Below are 18,232 nucleotides of genomic sequence, written 5' to 3'. Positions count from 1 at the left end.
TTTTTAGTTGGTTAGATTTGTTCATCTACTTATGAACTTGATCCTCTACTTCCATTAACTCATCAATATTAGATATCATATCATGACTTACCTCTATGTAAGATAAAGTATTTCTGCGTCATCTCTCTCTCTTCTTCTTCCAACTTTTGTCCTCCATATCATTATTTTATATTGTCCAGCTTTAACATACTCCGTTCTGTGATAGCCTTCTGTGGTTGTCAATTTACTGAATCATCTTACAGACTAAATGGGAAATGGATGCCTGTTAGACACTCTCACTGTATCTCTCATGGTATAGGAACTCTCACTTTGTTAAACGTTTTGTTCCCCATTAAATCATGAGTTGTTGAAGATCAGAAATAATCTGGGGTGCCTGGCTTGCTCAGTCAGTACAGTGTGAGACTCTTGATCTTGGGTTGTGAGTTCAAGCCCCATGTACAGATTACTTAAACACAAATCTTTTTTTTTTTTTTAAGATTTTATTTATTTGACAGAGAAAGAGAAATCACAAGTAGGCAGAGAGGCAGGCAGAGAGAGAGAGGGGAGGAAGCAGGCTCCCTGCGGAGCAGAGAGCCCGATGCGGGGCTCGATCCCAGGACTCTGGGATTATGACCTGAGTCGAAGGCAGAGGCTTAAACCCACTGAGCCACCCAGGCGCCCCACTTAAACATGAATCTTAAAAAAGAAAGAAAGAATCTACATTTATTTTAATTAGTGTGACTACTATTTGGCACAGTAACTGTTTTTTACAAATCACTGATACAAAGGACTAGGATGGCAGTCATTATCAGTAAGGTTAATGGTAGGACATACGACTCTGATCATGTAATGACTTAGGGTTTGAATTCTGGACACACCAGCAAAAAATGAAACAGGGAACTGGTCCTAGGAGAACTGGGTTATTTAGTAGTTTATTAAGTCAGAGAAATGTTGACAGACAATAACTCTGAGCCAATTGATTGGAACTGGTGTAGTAGATGGTTCAAAGAGGAGGCTTGTTCGTAAGGCAAGGTAGACAGAGGATAGTGTTCAGCATTGGAGGTCAGGTTAGACCAGACACAGCAGCAATGAGGACCAATGCTGGGTCTTTTAACTTAGCTGAACCACTGTGCTAATTCTCCTTGCTCACGCAGGAGTAACTGGAAGCTTCAGATAGCCATGAAGTTCTGTTGGTAATTTAAGCAATTTAACTGGGAAGAGTGTACGGAAGGAGAGTAAGGCAAGTCACTGAAGGACAGTGATTTTTTTCTCTGTGAAATAAAAATGTGTTCTATTTTAGTACTGATATTTTTTCACAACTTGCATACACAGCAAGGTTTCATTAAAAATATTACTTTAATATAAAAATTGTTACAGTGCTAAATAGGCATAATTATATGAAAATCTTATTTTATTTTAAGATGTTCCTGCTCTTCTTCTCTGAAACTTCAGTAAATTGCCACATAAAGTAATAAAAGATTTCAAATTATTTTAATTTCATTTTTATTGTTTTTCACTGGGAAATGAAAAAAAAATCTTTCTACTACTCATCATATATATCCATTGTCATTATATTATGAATTTCACAATGTTGTGATTTAAGTTATAATTTTAATTATATTCATAATGGAAATATATTGAAACTCAGCATTTTTTAAGTAAAATAAACTTCAAAATATGTATATCAGTATGTGTCTATGTGACAGTAAATGTAGAAAATAATTTTTCTCCAAAAGTAATTACCAAGAGAGATTGGAAGATGTCCTTTTGTGACTGTCTGGCATACAATGAATTGAGCTCACAGGACTGTGTATTTCATTGCAGATATGAAAATAGGGTTGCTTTATACCAGCTACTGATGCACCCTGACATCAGAGTACTTTGTTCCTGCCGGTTCTTACTCTACCCAGCTGTAAGCACAAACCCCAAAGGCTCCGAATTTTCCATTTTCACTTAATTATGTCCTCAAACATTCATTTAAAAATCATTTATTCCATGCATACTAGATCACAGGGTTCAGTTTCTTTTATTTCATTTTTTGCCTCTGTATCCTTCTCCAGGTAGTGGTCTTCTGAAGCTCCCAGCTCACATCTTTTCTGTTTTGTAAACCAGATAGGAAAAATTTAAAAAATGCATCTCTCTGAATAATTTCAACATGTCTAGACATCATGTCTCACTTCTTGGCTTAGGTCACTCCTTAGTCCATTACTGCATTGGTGGGGCAAGGGTATGATAAAAAGGAGCAGAATAGAAGATGTGCTGTCTCCTACTCTATGGGTCATAGGTCTACTCCCATGTCCAGAAGGGAGGGATGACCGTGTCTAAACCACATGCCCTCAGAGTAGGGGGGAGTTGTTTCCTAAAGGAAAGTCAAGATACCGCTGTCCAAAGAAAGTGGGTGGGTCCTGGACCACTACCCAAACTCTCAGATGTCCACAGCTTTGAATATGTACCCTGAAGTCAGAATTTGGCTCTCAACCCTTTATTAATGTGGGTTTTAATAATATAGAATTAATGATAACCCAGGCATATCTCTATAAAAGTACACATTAATAGTAAAACAATAATTTCAGGTTAATATGCATATTAGCTAAACATTCACATTGTTTTAAACATTCTCAAAGCATATGATAAAATTGATGAGCCACTCACATATACATCTCTGCATCAATTTTATTTAGCCATCAAACTAGATAAACTGAAACCACTTTTTTCTAGATAATACTTTTTACCTTAAATAAGTTAGGCTTAATATATGAAGGTTTAGTCAAATATGAAGCTAATAAAATTGATTAAACAACTCCCATGATTTAGACTAATGTTTAAAGGCACAGATTGTATCCAAATCTTGGCTTGATCACTTATCAACTGTGTAATCTGGAGCTAGTTAGTTAACCTCACTTTTCTTCACTTACCTAGCCTAACTTGTAAAATGGGGCTTCATTATAACAGTACCTGCTTCACAAAAATGTTGTGAGAAGTAATAGTGGTAATATATATAAAGTGTTTAGAACACTATCTGATATCTAGTAAGTGCTAGATGAGTATTTGGCTTTCTTTTTTTTATTTCTTCTTCTTATTATTTATTATATATATTTTTCTTATTATTTCTTATTATTTTACTCAATGAAGTATGTACTAAACACATTTCCATCCTTGGGAATCTATAACATAAGCTTTATAAATATGATGATAAATATTCTAAGAAATATGAATTTTCTTTTTATAACTGTAAAAATTATTTAACAAAGTTGAGCAATTTGCCAGAAGTCAGACATCCTTTAAGTGACAAAGCCAAAATTTGAAGCCAATATTCTCTGATTTGTGGTCTTACCAATGAGGACATTCCGACTTTGAAATTCATATAGTGTGACTTAATCTCTATCAAATCCCATCAAATACAGAAATATATTCCAGCCATCTTAGATAGTACATTCCTCAACCTGATTTTGATCACAGAACTGTTTTTTTTTTCCTTGAAACAGTAAAAATAATTTCAAGTTAAAAGAGTGCTATCTGAAAAGGCTCAGATATTTAATGACACAAAATTTTAACACTGATTGCATGAGAAAGCATCATAACAGTAAAAACACATTGGAGTGTTACCAGTGTTCACCTCTGGGTACTGAGATTATTTATTCTTTATAAATGTATTTTTTCAATCATAAGGGAAAGCAGAAGATGAAGATGATTGAAAGAAAAGTCAGTGGGAAGGGAACATGGCCGTGAAGGTTTGTGATGGCTTCTTGCACTGGAACGCTGATATGCAGAGTGAAGGCCTTTCCCTTCGGAGCCAGTAAATTCCCTAAAAATTAGCCAGAGTCAAATATAGAAGTAAAATTCTTAGGATCCAAGTGAGTCACTTTAGAAAAAAAAAAATGTTTTTGCCTATTTAACACAAGAACATTCTTTATATCTACTATTAGAAGTTTTCTCCTTTTGGAGCTTCAAAATCTTCCGATGGCTACTTGAGGTGCTAGCTCATACACAGGAAATTCTTTAAAGGAAAGAATCTTGTGAATTTCTATTACCAGGATATGTAAATAACTACACACACACACTCATTGGTGGAGTGGAGAGTGGACAGCTTGGCAGATCAGAACAGCTTGTATGGGGGTGGCCTTATATTTCAAGTCAAGGCTGCTCAAGTGGTAAAGAAGACAAACATGGAAAACAGATTGTGAAATCTAAGCACCAGGGAGAAGAATCTTTCATAAAGGGAATAAAATCATTTATCCAGCTTATGATTGCTGACATGGAAAGAACATTAAAAATTATTCCAATATTTTCGTTTTAAAAATGAGGGGGAGAAAAAGATGAAGTTAAGTGACCTCTTCAAGGTCACACTGAATAGAAAGGGCTACAGCTTAGGTCTCTAGCATTGGGAGTCTTTATTAATGCATTTGGATCCACTGAATTTAAGTTGGCAAGTGATATTTAGTTCAGTAGGTGCGGTTAAAAGGAAGAAAATTTTTCCCATTTAAATTTTTTTAAATAAAACTAGAATATTTAAATTCCTAGATACTTGTCAGAAAAGACTTAGTTTTTTATAATTATCATATATATCATTATTTGTGCTTTGTCTTTTTTTTTTTTTTTTTTTTTTAGGAGAGAAAGGGAGATTGAGAGCATGCATGATGGGAGAGGGACAGAGAAAATGGGAGAGAGAGAATCTTAAGCAGGCTCCACACCCAGTGGGGAGCCCAATATAGGAACCTATATGAGCCTGATGCGGGGTTCAATCTCAGGACCCTGAAATCATGACCCTGAGATCATGACCTGAGTTGAAACCAAGAATCAGACACTTAACCGAGTCATCCAGGAGCCCCTGTCCTTCTATCCTAATGGCAACCAAGCGTGATACATTTTTGCTTTCATATAAAGTAAGTCATTCTAAAGTCAAGAATATTTTTTCTAATTTAAAATAGAATTTAGGGAACTTCCTGTTGAGCAAAGAAGATAATTTCTTCTTTCAATGTTATTGATACTAGTATTAGCAAATGTTACAGTAGAAGTAGATACTGCACTGTTGGAAGGTACCACAGTTTTTACATATATGTTAGTCTTGATAGATACAATAATGATAGTAGATATGGTAGTGTTAATAGATACTGTAGTGGAGGTAAATACAGTAGATTTAGTGGATATAGGAGTGATGGTAGATTTTGTAGTGTTGGTAGTTACTATAGTGTTGATAGGTACTGCAGTATTGGGAAATACTGTAGTGGTAGTAGGTATTGAGTGTTGGTATTGTAATATTAGTAGGTACTGTGGTATTGGTAGATATTGTGGTGTTTTGCCTTATCAGCTGCTGGTGGCTCCCAGCTGAAACCTCGTTGGGAATTGCTCATTGCTGCAGCGAGAATTACCTCCTATGACTGGTTAATGTGGGGATACAAAGGCCCAGCCATCATGCCTTCAACTTGATGTAGGGTTAACTGAGACCTCCTTTAACACTACATCAAATACTAGCTTCTCCCTCTGCCCGGTTCTGTCTTACTTTCTGCCAGGTGTATTACTTGAGAACACTCCCCAATAAAATCTCACATTCAGTCTCCAACTCAGAGTCTGTTTCCAGTGGAGCTCTTCTAGGACAGTTGATATCAGAAATGACTCTAAGGAACCGATCATGAAATGGAATTTTACTGACAAAATAACTCGCTATCCAACCAACAGTGAGGACCCCATCACTGAGAGTAGACAGACTCTTGATAGTTGCATGAGGAAAATGTTAATTAGGAAACTGTTAAAACTTTCATCACTAGAGAACCGATAGGATACTGGCGAAAGAGGATGTAATAGCTGATTCAACATTTTTGGCACGAGAGAACAGGAGGGAAAATAAGGATTATGAAATAAGGAGCTGTTTTGGGATGTCATGGATTTCATGAAAAGAAGTATGATAGGCAAAATTTCTAAAATGCTCCCCCAGAGTTGTCCAGTCCTAATCCCAAGAATTTATGGATAGAAAGAGATAACCCTGATTATGTTATGCTATAAGATCTAATTGATTCTAAGGTCGGGGGATAATACGAATGGGCCTGATCTAATCACATAACCCTTAAAAGCAGCTTCTGACGGCAAAAGCCAGGGAGATTTGAAGCTTGAGAAAGACCTGATGTGCCATTGCTAGCTTTGAAGACTGAGAGGACCACCTGAGAAGGAACATAGGTAGACTTACAGAGCTAGAAGAGTCTCCTAGGTACAAGCCAGCAAGGAAAGAACCTTAGTCCTACAATCACAAGGAGCTGAATTCCGCCAAAAATCTAAAAGAGCTTGGGAGCCAATTTCTTCCTTCCTCCCTCCATCCCTCTCTCTCTTTCTTTCTTTCTCTCTCTCTCTTTCCTCCCTCCCCCTTTCCCTTCCTTCCTTCCTACCTTTTCTCCTTCCTTTCTTCCTTCCTCAGCACCTCCAGCTAGGTCTCCAACCTAGGTCACATAGTGAGTTTGACACCATGAGATTCTAACTTAGAATCCAGTCAAGCCCACCCAGTCAGCCAACCTACAGAGCTGTGGTTCTTGTTTTACGTTTATGAGAATTTGCCACAGTGGTGATAAAAAACCAAACCAAACCAAAACAAAACAAAAACTAATATAAGAGTTCACAACAGGTTCACGGTCTTTGATCACCAATTTACTTTAGGCAAATGTGTCCGCTTTCTCTATATTTTTTTTAAAGATTTTATTTATCTATTTGACAGACAGAGATCACAAGTAGGCAGAGAGGCAGGCAGAGAGAGAGGAGGAAGCAGGCTCCCCGCTGAGCAGAGAGCCCTATGTGGGGCTCTATCCCAGGACCCTGGGATCATGACCTGAGCTGAAGGCAGAGGCTTTAACCCACTGAGCCACCCAGGTGCCCCTCTCTATATTTTTAATAATCAATCATTTAGGCACACAAACACACAGACTCTTTTGTGTCTGTAATTCATAAATTATTTTTTCTATTTGATATTATAGATCACTATTTTTTTAAAAGAATTTATTTATTTGACAAAGAAAGATCACTAGTAGGCAGAGAGGCTGGCAGAGAGAGAGAGAGAGGAGGAAGCAGGCTCTCTGCCGACCAGAGAGCCCAATGTGGGACTTGATCCCAGGACCCTGAGACCATGACCCGAGCCAAAGGCAGTGGCTTAACCCACTGAGACACCCAGGCGCCCTAGATCATTATTTTAAAAGAGATTTCCAAAAATGTTAAATCCTGTATCCTCTATAGCTCCCTTCCCGGCTCCCAGCTAGATCAGACCAATAAGGATGCTATGGATTAGACATAAGTAAAATCTTCCTGCATCAAGATGTTAGGTTTTTATATCAAAATTCCATCTCTTCCTTTCTTTTCCAGAATGTGCTACGTGCTTCTTGGTAGGTATGACAATGCAAAATAGAAACAGTTTTCCCAAGAGCTGCCAAGTGTGTGTTTCATTGCTTCCATAAACTCGGCAGAGTTGACCTGACCCACACAATGATAAAATTCTGCTTTTAAGTTATTTCTCATGCTAATCATCAGCATTAGGGACATATTCTGATGAGAAGTGTCCAGGGTCTGTTTGGAGTAGCTAGCTTCTTAAGTGTTCCAGAGACAGATGTCTGAAGATCATTTCCAAGCCCTGTAACATAGCCTGCATCTTAATGACACATTTGAATGAGGAGACATATGTAAATTCTGTATCAGTTAAAGGAATATGACTTGAAATGAAAATGAATAAATGATCTCACACAGCAAAAAGGATTAAGCTCTCATTATGAAGTCAGGTGAACCTTACATATAGGAGGAAGTCTATTTTCCTTTGTGTTTTCAAGGGCTCAGACTATATTTAAATACTTCGCTTTACATGAATTTACAACAATTACATTTCTAATCCTTCTATAACTTTTTTATTTTGCATATTTGTCCCATAAAAAAAGATTTTTTAAAAATCCTTTTTGACCTGAGCTGTAGAATTCATTGGTCATTATTCAAGCCAATTGATCACCTTTGCTGTGATAGCATTGCTCTTGATTCTCAGAAATATGCAGGACCACTCTTTCTTTGACTGGCATTTGACAAGTTAAAATAAGTGTTCAGAATGAAATGCAAAAACATTGCTTTTAATCATATGCAAATTGCTACCAGCATGTCAGAAATGACTTCTCACCAGTATCAGGGAATTCCAGCTAAGGTTATTAAAAAACAACAACAACAATAAAAAAGACCCAAAAAAACTATCATGATTTTTTTTTAATTGTTTGACTTATATCACAGAAAAGCTACATATGTCAATAAGGGCATGTTTAACTCTTTGATAGGATGCAAAATCTGCATTCTTTTATTTTAAAGCTTTTTTTTTTTTAAGATTTTATTTATTTGACACAGAGAGAGAGATTACAAGCAGGCAGAGAGGCAGGCAGAGAGAGAGGCAGAAGCAGGCTCTCTGCCGAGCAGAGAGCCCAATGCGGGGCTCAATCCCAAGACCCCAAGATCATGACCTGAGCCGAAGGCAGAGGATTAACCCACTGAGCCACCCAGGCGCCCCCAAAATCTGCATTCTGAGCAAATTATTTCCCAAGCCAATTCCTGTGGACATAAAACTTTACTTAAATATTCTGCCTTTATATATTTTTTCAGTATCTTTATATTATGGTAGGTTATTAGGAACAATTGCTCAATAGATATTTTCTTTTTCAGACTTCCATGCTCATTTCAAGAGTAATCTTTCAAAAATAAAATTAGAAGAAGAATATTTTGCACTGGCAGAGTTAAATTTAAAAAATATCTCCCTTTTTAGATTTTAATATTTTCCCCCATCTGGATTATCTCTGAGCTTATTCCTGATAAGAGAAAATATCATATTTAATCATTTTTGCTTTGTCTTTTTCACATTGAAATTTATATCACTGTGATAATTTCACTTTCTTTTGGGCACAAATAGACTGGTACTGATTATGATATAAAATCTGTTTAATCAACATTACCAATATCAGTTATACAAAAGACATCGAGTAAATATCAACTATCTTTTCCATTTCCATTTATCTTATTTATGATAAATAAATGTATCATTTTGGAAAAAAAAATGTACTCTAAGAAAATTTTCTTGTTTTTCTTTGGCATTTGAGCAAGGTGAAGTGGATTATTATAAAGGGAATCATGAGAGAGATTATCCTGGGGTTGCAGATATCCTGCCTTCATGGCCTTCGAGAAACAATCCACCAGGAGTTCATCAATTCAAGTGAGTGAATTCCTCTAACAACCCTACGAGTTCGGGAGAAGCCCAGGGCCCTCAGATGAGCTCACAGCCCCAGACAAGCCCATGCTTACGTGCTTTGAGACCTTGTACAAGGGATTCAACTAAGTTATGCTTGAACTCCCCAACCCACGAATCTGTGAAATAATCAATTGTGGGTGGTTTTGAACTATTAAAGTTTTGGTAATTTGGTATACACTAACAAAGCTTATATACTCTGTAACCCTCCTTTTTAGATCATAGGACCTCACTTTCCAGTATGGAAACGATTTTGTATAATTCAGTAGAAGCTGACCTTAAGCTAATCTTAATCAGCATACTGTGTCCCTTTGAATATGGTGATAGGTTCAGAAATAGAAAAATGATGAATGCATTTGAGGAAAACCTGGTGTCTCAGTTAAATGTCTGATTTCAGCTCAGGTCATGATCTCTGTGTCCTGGTATTATGACAGAGTTGGACTGCATGCTCAGCGGGGAGTCGGCTTGTCCCTCTCCCTCTGCCCCTCCCCCGGCTCTTGCTCTCTCTCTCTCCCTCCCTCTCAAATAAACAAATAAAATCTTAAAAATAAATAAAATAAATAATTAAAAATTAGCAGCTACTATTTTAGAAAAAATAATTTATATCTTATTGATATTTGATACTAAATTTAGTAGATTTACAAATTCAAAATCTTAGCTCTTTCTTAAAAGTTAATGTTCAGTTGATAAATTTTACTCTATTTCTAAATCCATAAATATGTAACTACTTTTGAGAAGCCTTAGAATAATTAATGATTAATCCCTTTTAAAGTGTCACTTTAAATAAATACCTCCAAACAGCTTAATTTGCTTTCAAATTCAAAATATTTCTTTGTTTATAAGAATTTTCAAACACTTGATTTAATAAACACAATGCCTGTGAATCCTCAAACAGGCTTGAAAGCACAGCCAGTTACCATTCTGCCTCCACAATAAAAGAAGCTCCATGAAACTCAGCTTCCTGCTCATGTGAGAGCTACTTATCAGCTTTGGACCAACACTTTTTCTTTGCAGCAAAGACTCATCTCAACAGGGGGACTTTCTTTCTTTAATTAGGGTCTTAAGCAGCCTTAACTATATTCTGAGTTTTTCACATTTTGGGAGACTACCTCAGGTTCTGATTTCATTCTCTTTTTTTAAAGCATATTTCTTTCTGCTTTGTTAATGCAGACTAAGTTCCCCTCTCTTTTCTCCTGCATATTTTTTTTCCTATAATTAAAATTTAAGGCTTGCCTAAGTTTTAACACTTTCACTCTGCAACTTAATGTGCCTTTTTGCATCCTTTCTCATTACTAATTTCTGTATTGTCAGTACACATTTTGGAGGGAAGCAAGTCCTCCATGTCTATGCAATGGGCCAGCTGAGGCTGGGAGCAGTAGACAAGTTAGTTATCTTTTAGTTGTTAATTTTCTGATCTAACTACTTTTTCTTTTTGGCTTTTAAACCCATTCCAAATTTGCTAACAATTCTGGCCTCCGCTCTCATAACATTCTTTTCCGATCCTTTCTCATACATACTTTAAGATAAGCTGTAACTTCCAAGATGAATATGAGTTCTTATTCTTCTTCTAACTTTCAGTATAACAGAAGTGTTATTTGTAAACAGCTCTCAGTTTTCCCCCTACATACGTGTGACAAACTTTTAAGGTGGCTGCCATGTTTCTTGCCTTCTAGTCTTAGTCCTTTGTATGGTCCCTTCACCTTGACTGTGGGTGAGACTGTGACTTACTTCTAATGAGTAAAATGTAAAAGGAGACAGAATATTTGGATTATGTGAATGTGACTATATTAGACATGACTGTAGTGCTAACTAACTTAGTCTCTCTCTCTCTCCCTCTCTCTCTCTCACAAGCAACCATGCTGGTGAACCCCACATGGCAAGGAACTGCAGGGGGCCTCTAGGATCTGAGCATGTGACAACAGCCCACCAAGAAACTCAGTCAGGCATCCAAAGAATAGGATACTTCCAAGAATCATGTGATCAAGGAGGAATATCCAACCAACTGAATCCTGCAGATACAGAATCCAGTCCTAGCTAACATCAAGACCGCAGTTTCCTGAGTGAGACCCATAAGTAGAGGACATAACAAAGCCATGCAGAGAAACGGTGAGATAATGAATGCGTGTTATTTTAAGCCAAGTCTGTGGTAATACTGTTATGTTATGTGACAAGATACAAGGAATAAGATACAACACAAAAATTCAAACAAAATCATGATAACAAATCTACAGTCCCTGACAAATTTTTGGGTACTGCATCTCACTGAAGTATTTTATGCTCTTTAGATAAAAATGTTTGATTATTTAGTTGATAATTTATTTAAATATTACATCTTTTCTGTGTCAAATATATTGGGCTGACATTGTGGGTTCAATCAATACATTCAACCAATATTCATTAAATATCTTCCATATGCCAGGCACTCTCCCAGGTACTGAAGACATAACATTAAAAGAAATTGCCCGTTCAGATAACTTACTTACCAGCAGTTGATCTAATCAAATTAATGCATTTTTGGCAATATTGATAAATATTTGATAATTAGAAGTAGGGCTATAGTCCTCATCTGTAAGTAGAATGATGAGAACTAGGAAATGTGTATTTTCCTTATCATTCAATTAATAAAAATCTTAATTTATAGAAAATGGTAATAGGAAGATAGTTGTAATATGACAAACTTGTTTAATGGAAAAATGACCAGTACTTCAGAAAAACAAAACAAAACAAAACAGAAAAGTGAGTCATTGTTCTTGCTCAGGTTTGCTAACCAGAGGATCACAGGAAATTTTGTGGAATTTTATTTTATATATTTTTTTGACTCTCAGCTGCTGTGCAAGGCAGCTAACTCTATTTGTATACCTCATCTCAACTACCATCTTCATCCATGAGAAGAAACACATAGAACTGTCCCTATAACTAATTCCTTTCTTTAAGAATTATTTTACATATTTGGAGTGAACTTGTTATTGTGACTTGGATCCTAAAGATATCAATATATCCAGTCTATCCAAAATGTTTTCTCATTAACTGTAACTGCTCTGCCATGTGCTTTCAAGAATACCAGTTAAGGCTCCAAGGCCAACATTATACTTCCCACCTGCTAGCTCACACATCTAATTCTTGGAGCAGGAAATTAAAGAATTGATTCCTCAATCAGAAATCAAGTTTAAAATGCAGACTGAATTGTTGACATTCCAAAGAGCCAACTTTTGGGTGTGTTTATTTTCTCTATTGTTTTTAATTCTGTTTCATTTATTTCCTCTCCAATCTGTATTATTTCTTTACTTCTGCTTACTTTAAGCTTAGCATGCTCCTCTGGAAAAAAAAAAAAAAAAAGATTTAAGTTATTTATTCAGAAAGGGAGAGAGAGAGAGAGAGAGAGAATGAGCTGGGGAAGGGACAGAGGCAGAGATAGAATCTCAAATAGACTCTGCACTGAGCGTGGAGCTCCATGCAGGGCTTGATCTCATGACCCTGAGATCATGACTTGAGCTAAAATCAAGAGTCAGTTGGTTAACTGACTGAGCCACCCAGATGCCCTTCCTCTTTTGTTTTTAGTATTCTCAGGTGAAAAGTTAAGTTATGGGTCAGAAATCTTTATTGTTTTTTAAAATATAGGCATTTGGGTGTGCCTGGGTGGCTTCAGTTAGTTAAGTGTTTGTCTTGGACTTAGGTCATGATCCCAGAGTCCTGGGATGAAGCCCCGAAATGGGATCCCTGCAGAGCGGGGAGACTGTTTCTCCCTTTCCCTCTGTATCTCCCCCTACTTGTGCTCTCTCACATACTCTCTTTCAAATAAATAAATGAAATCTTAAAAGAAAAAAAAAGCCAAAAGGAACTAAAAAAAAAAAAAAAAGGCATTTGTAGATATAAATTTACCTTTAAGCACTGCTTTATCAGAATTTGATTTTGGCATGTTGCATTCATTTTTATTCATCTCAAGTATTTTCTATTTTCCCTTGTGAATTATTCTTTGACACTTTAGTTTTTAAAGATGAGTGTGTTGTTTAATTTCAACACATTTGTGAATTTAGCAGTTTGTGAATTATCAATCTCTAATTTAATCCCATTGTGGTAAAAAAACATACTTTATATGATTTCAATATTTTAAGATCTATTGAGCCTTATATTATGGTTTAAAGTATGGTCTATCCTGAAGTATGTTCCGCTTGCACTTGGAAAGAATGCGTATTCACATATCATTGGGTGGAATGTTCTACAGATGTCTGATAGGTCTAAATAGATTACAGTGTTGTTCACATCTTCTAGTGTTTGTTGATCTTCTGCCCAACTGTTCTATCCATTATTGAAAGTGAGGTATTGAAGTATTCAAATACTATTGTTGAACTGACCATTTCTCCCTTTAATTTAGATAGTTAGATATATTACAAACTCTCTCTGACCTATGTTCTTTGGAAGTTTAAATGTTTTATTCAAACTTTGAAAATTGAAACTATTTGTATATGATATACAATGTCTTCTAAATAAGAAAATATAATTGTCAAGACCATGTAAGAAAATTATAATATTCTATATTTAATTGATATTTAGTATCAAAATATTTATAATAAGCAAACAAGAGAAGTTTCTATTTTTTTAAAAGATTATTTATTTATTTATTTATTTGACAGAGATCACAAGTAGGCAGAGAGGCAGGCAGAGAGAGAGGAAGGCAAACAGGCTCCTCATTGAGCAGAAAGTCCAATGCAGGACTCGATCCTAGGACCCTGGGATCATGACCTGAGCTGAAGGCAGAGGCTTTAACCCACTAAGCCACCCAAGTACCCCAAGAAGAATCTATTGAAATACATTTACATCTGTGACCCCAATAGTTCCCACTCTATTTAATGGTTGGTAGCCTTATATCTCAGGTTATAAGGAGTTATATACATAATTTACCGCATTATTAAATAAGGAAGTTTATTTAGTTGGGTAGATCTGAATAGAAATCAAAGACCTATCTTTCACAGGTAGTTTGAAAGTTTCAAAGTGTGGCCTGGAGTGAAGAAATGGTATAATGATCTCTTTGTGCCAGGACAAATAGAAATGAGAGACTTGGTAAAATGAAAGATGTTGATGGTTTTGTTATACTCTACAGGATAAACACACAGGAATGGGATATTATTAATAAATATTGCACTATATCCTTTATGGTTTACCATTGGATATAAACCTCATATATGCACACTGATATGAATTATTTGAATCATATGGATATTTGGAAAAAATAATAAATACTTGCAAATATTTGAGAGCTTCTGCCTACTCCCCCACCAAAAAAATAAAAATTCTTAACTAAATAAAGCAAATTTTCCCTTAGGTGAGAATCAATATATATTTTGTGTACATATTCACTTAGTAGTACAGATGATCCAAATTTCCAGTATTCAACTGATGATAAAATAATTCATTTGCATAGTAAAAAATGGTTATTAATATAAAACAGAAGATAAATGGTATTTGGAATTGGTATTGTGTAGAGCTCAAGTATCTGACACTTCCTTTGCCCTTTGTTAAGTGTTTATTTTCACTGTTATAGATATAATAGATGCCCATAACATAAAGATGGATAAGGCTGCCATGTTACACAACTTGATGGTGGTGAGAAGCACCATAAAAATCATAGCAAATGCAAATGGCATCCTGGAATGGTACAGTGTACAACATATGTACTATATGTTATGATCTAGTGTGTTTTCAACTTATTATCACATTTATGTCCATGATGTCCTGAAGTTGTTCCAAATTTTGCTTTTAATTTTAGTTGTCTTGGCTTGCAACATTGATTACAGATTGGCGACTACTTTTCATTTTGATTTTTGGCTATACTCAAGAGAGTCGTATTTTTTAATTATAAAAAAGACTTCTGGCTTATTATAATTTCTATCCCTTCTACTTGTTTTGGAAGTGAATTTCACCCATATGAACATGACTTGAATTAGGAATTCATCAGGAAGAAACTGAAGTGGTTTCACACCATCCCCCACCCCATTCCACATATAACCCTACAAGTGTATTTGTGCAGGTCCACTATAGACATGTGACAGATGGGGAGGTAAAAATTGATTAATGGTAGTAATAACAGAAATGGAAGTCCATACTCCCTTGGGTTCTCCTGCCATCCCTTAAGAACTCAGAATGAGTCATAGTCACTGTATCTGTTTGCATTTATAACCCCCTAGATAAAATGTTGCTTTTCTAAGTTTCTCTTACTATGGTAAAGTGATGTAATAGGTGTGTATGTGTTTGTGCTAATATTCTATTGTATACATTATAATATATATTTATACACTTTTTTCGCTTGCAAGAAGAATCTGTTACCTAAATCTTACAGCTTGCCTTGGGTTGTAACTCATAAAAACTTAATTATTTCTTTCCGAATAATTCTTTCTTTCCATGCATATAGAACACATTTGACCATAATATCATATTTGTATAACCAGATGGCTCATAAATAAATCATTATAGAATCTAAGATCCTGGGTTCTTAAATATTATGTTATTTCATTCACCCTACATTTTAACTGCTTGTGTGTGACTATGATAAGATACATTCATGTAATATTAATGAAAGTTTAAAATTAAAAATCTCCTTTAAAAATAACATAGTTTACTGGGTAAATTATTATGCACGTTACTCTTCAATAGAGATCTTATGTGTTGTAATTTGAAAGCAAAGACACTGAAATAATTATATGCTTTTTGAAAGTATGTGGATAATTTATTTATTTGAATCTATCATCTTTACATCAATTTTTCTTCCCATCTATCTCTAACTTGTACATAATTGAAAACTCTTATAAAAAGTGAGATATAAGAAGACTTCACATAATTTTTCATCACTTTCTGTTATAATGCCCATATTTCCCAAACACAAATATATAATTGACTTCTATAGACCCCTTTAGAAAACAGCTTCTCTACATACGGGATCAGGTGTACAGCAGATAGAATAATGTGTTCTATAAAGGCCTGATGTTCTGCCAAGTTTGTTTATAAATCCTTAAATTCAGATTTTCTCTGACCCTAAAGGGACCTTTGTCACGTTATGTGGCAGGAAAAAACAAGCTTAGGTTCAAATTCTATCTGGACTATTATTTTGGGTCTGGGACCTTCAACGAATTAAATATTCTCTTTAACTTATGCTTTTTCATATGTAAAACATCAATAATCAGACCTACACTCCTGCATTATTCTGAGTATTAATCAAGAACATATATAAAGCTGGTACAATACCTGATACACAGTAATAAATATTAATTCCTTCTTCACTGTCTCTCTAAAGTAGGAGTATGGGATTTAGTTTACAGAGTTATGTATAATAAATAAGATCATGTATGTAAGACAATTCAAACTGTACTTTGTGCTAAATAAATAATTTCCCTGGCTCTCTATTCCGTATGTATATATCAGTCAGGATGTTGTTTCCTCCTCAAAATCCTTCCTTCTTAAGGTAGAAATTACACATTATTCTTTTCGTACTCACAGAGAAACACACATGAATTTCTACCAGAATATTAGGCATATTATATTTACCCATTTATTCATTCGTACATTTATCCTTACTATAAGCTTTTATATAATATTGATTTTTTTACTTGTATTAAAATTTTCCCAGAAGGTACTTAGTTCCTAATATGATTTTTGCTGTTCATTTTCTGGTTTTTTGTTTTGTTTGTTTTACTTGTAGCAAAAATTACTATCAAACTCTACTCATTGGGATAGAGTCCCTTGTGGTGTTAGTGAAAGGCCCGCCCTTCACACAGCACACCGTCCACACTTGTAGCCCCTCAGCCAGCCAGCCGCCTCGAATCCAGCATTTAACAACATGTAGCCTCAGATGACTTTAAGTCCATTTCTCTTTCCTGTTTTGAAGATGGATATAATAATAGTTTTTTTTTCTCCTAAGAAAGTACTGTGAAATCTCTAAGTTTGTGATGTACAAGATAAGCATCTTTTTCTATAAGATATATCAAATTTCACAACAACGTAGAATTCCCTGTGTTCAAATTGTAGGAAGACTAGATATAACCAAGTCATACATCACAGTATTTATTGACTCTGCCTTAGATTCTGAGATAAAATTGCAATTCTAGTGTATAAGAATGCACACTAATCAAATAAACATGTGTGTAAAGACAAATCCCACAGAGAAAAATGATGTGATACTGTGATAGCATGGAAAGGGGGATTTGGCCTAATTAGAACAATCTAAGATAGCTTTGGAAGGAAATGAGGACCGGACTCAGTTTGAAACGTTAGTAGGACTTTGTGAGATGAAATGAAAAGAAAGAGACTTCCAGACAGATGTAATAGTTTGTGCACAATCCTTCAGTGGGGAAACAGATAACTAACTCAGGGTGATGCTAGTGCCTGATACTGAAGTGGGATATGCCAATGTCTTTTATTACCATCTTTCTCAGAGTGGGGGCAAGAGTTTCAGGGGCTTTAACTCAGTATTTTCTAATGAGAAACTCTTGCTCTGTAGACCCCAAACCATCAAGGGAATGCTGCCAACTCCCTAGGAAGTGCATTCCAGTAACTCACTGACAGGTAGACATATGATCACTGGTGTATCCATGATCCCACTAGAAGACTCTGCTGAGTGGACTAGTATCAGGACTTCATTTCTTGTCCTCCACATACCCCCACTCTAATAGGGGATTCATGGTGAGGCTCTGAATCCCAGAGAATCAGTATCATCTTTACACTTTGTTTAATTATCCTTAAAATATCTGGATATTATCTCTCCCTCTCTGTACCAATACTCAAGTAAGTCACCATAGATCCCTTTGAGGAAAGACTGCGGCACTTTATAAATATATACTTGCTCTGATGTTGCAGCATCTTCTGCCTTGGAACAATGACACTCCCTCACAAAATGGGTTTTACATTTAAAAACTGGTCCGGGACTGGCAATTGGGCAAAGGTTCATCTTTTTTTTTTTTTTTTTTTTTTACAGAAGATGACTTCTGATCTTCTTTTTAACCCCCTTGCTATGGGGGTCCTCATTTC

The 18,232-nt window shown here is 35.6% G+C and overlaps 1 non-coding gene across 1 annotated transcript; it reads right to left on the bottom strand.

Moving 5' to 3' along the window:
- Positions 1–16,899: 16,899 nt before the first annotated feature.
- On the bottom strand, positions 16,900–17,052 carry LOC116587431. The gene has a single exon (XR_004284441.1). It is a non-coding gene; the product is annotated as a small nucleolar RNA SNORA62/SNORA6 family (small nucleolar RNA).
- Between the last annotated feature and the right edge of the window lie 1,180 nt (positions 17,053–18,232).

Source organism: Mustela erminea, chromosome 3 (genome assembly GCF_009829155.1).
Source record: "Mustela erminea isolate mMusErm1 chromosome 3, mMusErm1.Pri, whole genome shotgun sequence".
In the NCBI taxonomy this organism is placed as follows: domain Eukaryota; kingdom Metazoa; phylum Chordata; class Mammalia; order Carnivora; family Mustelidae; genus Mustela; species Mustela erminea.
The sequence above is the reverse complement of the archived record's forward strand: the minus strand, read 5'-3'. Positions and strand labels throughout refer to the sequence as shown.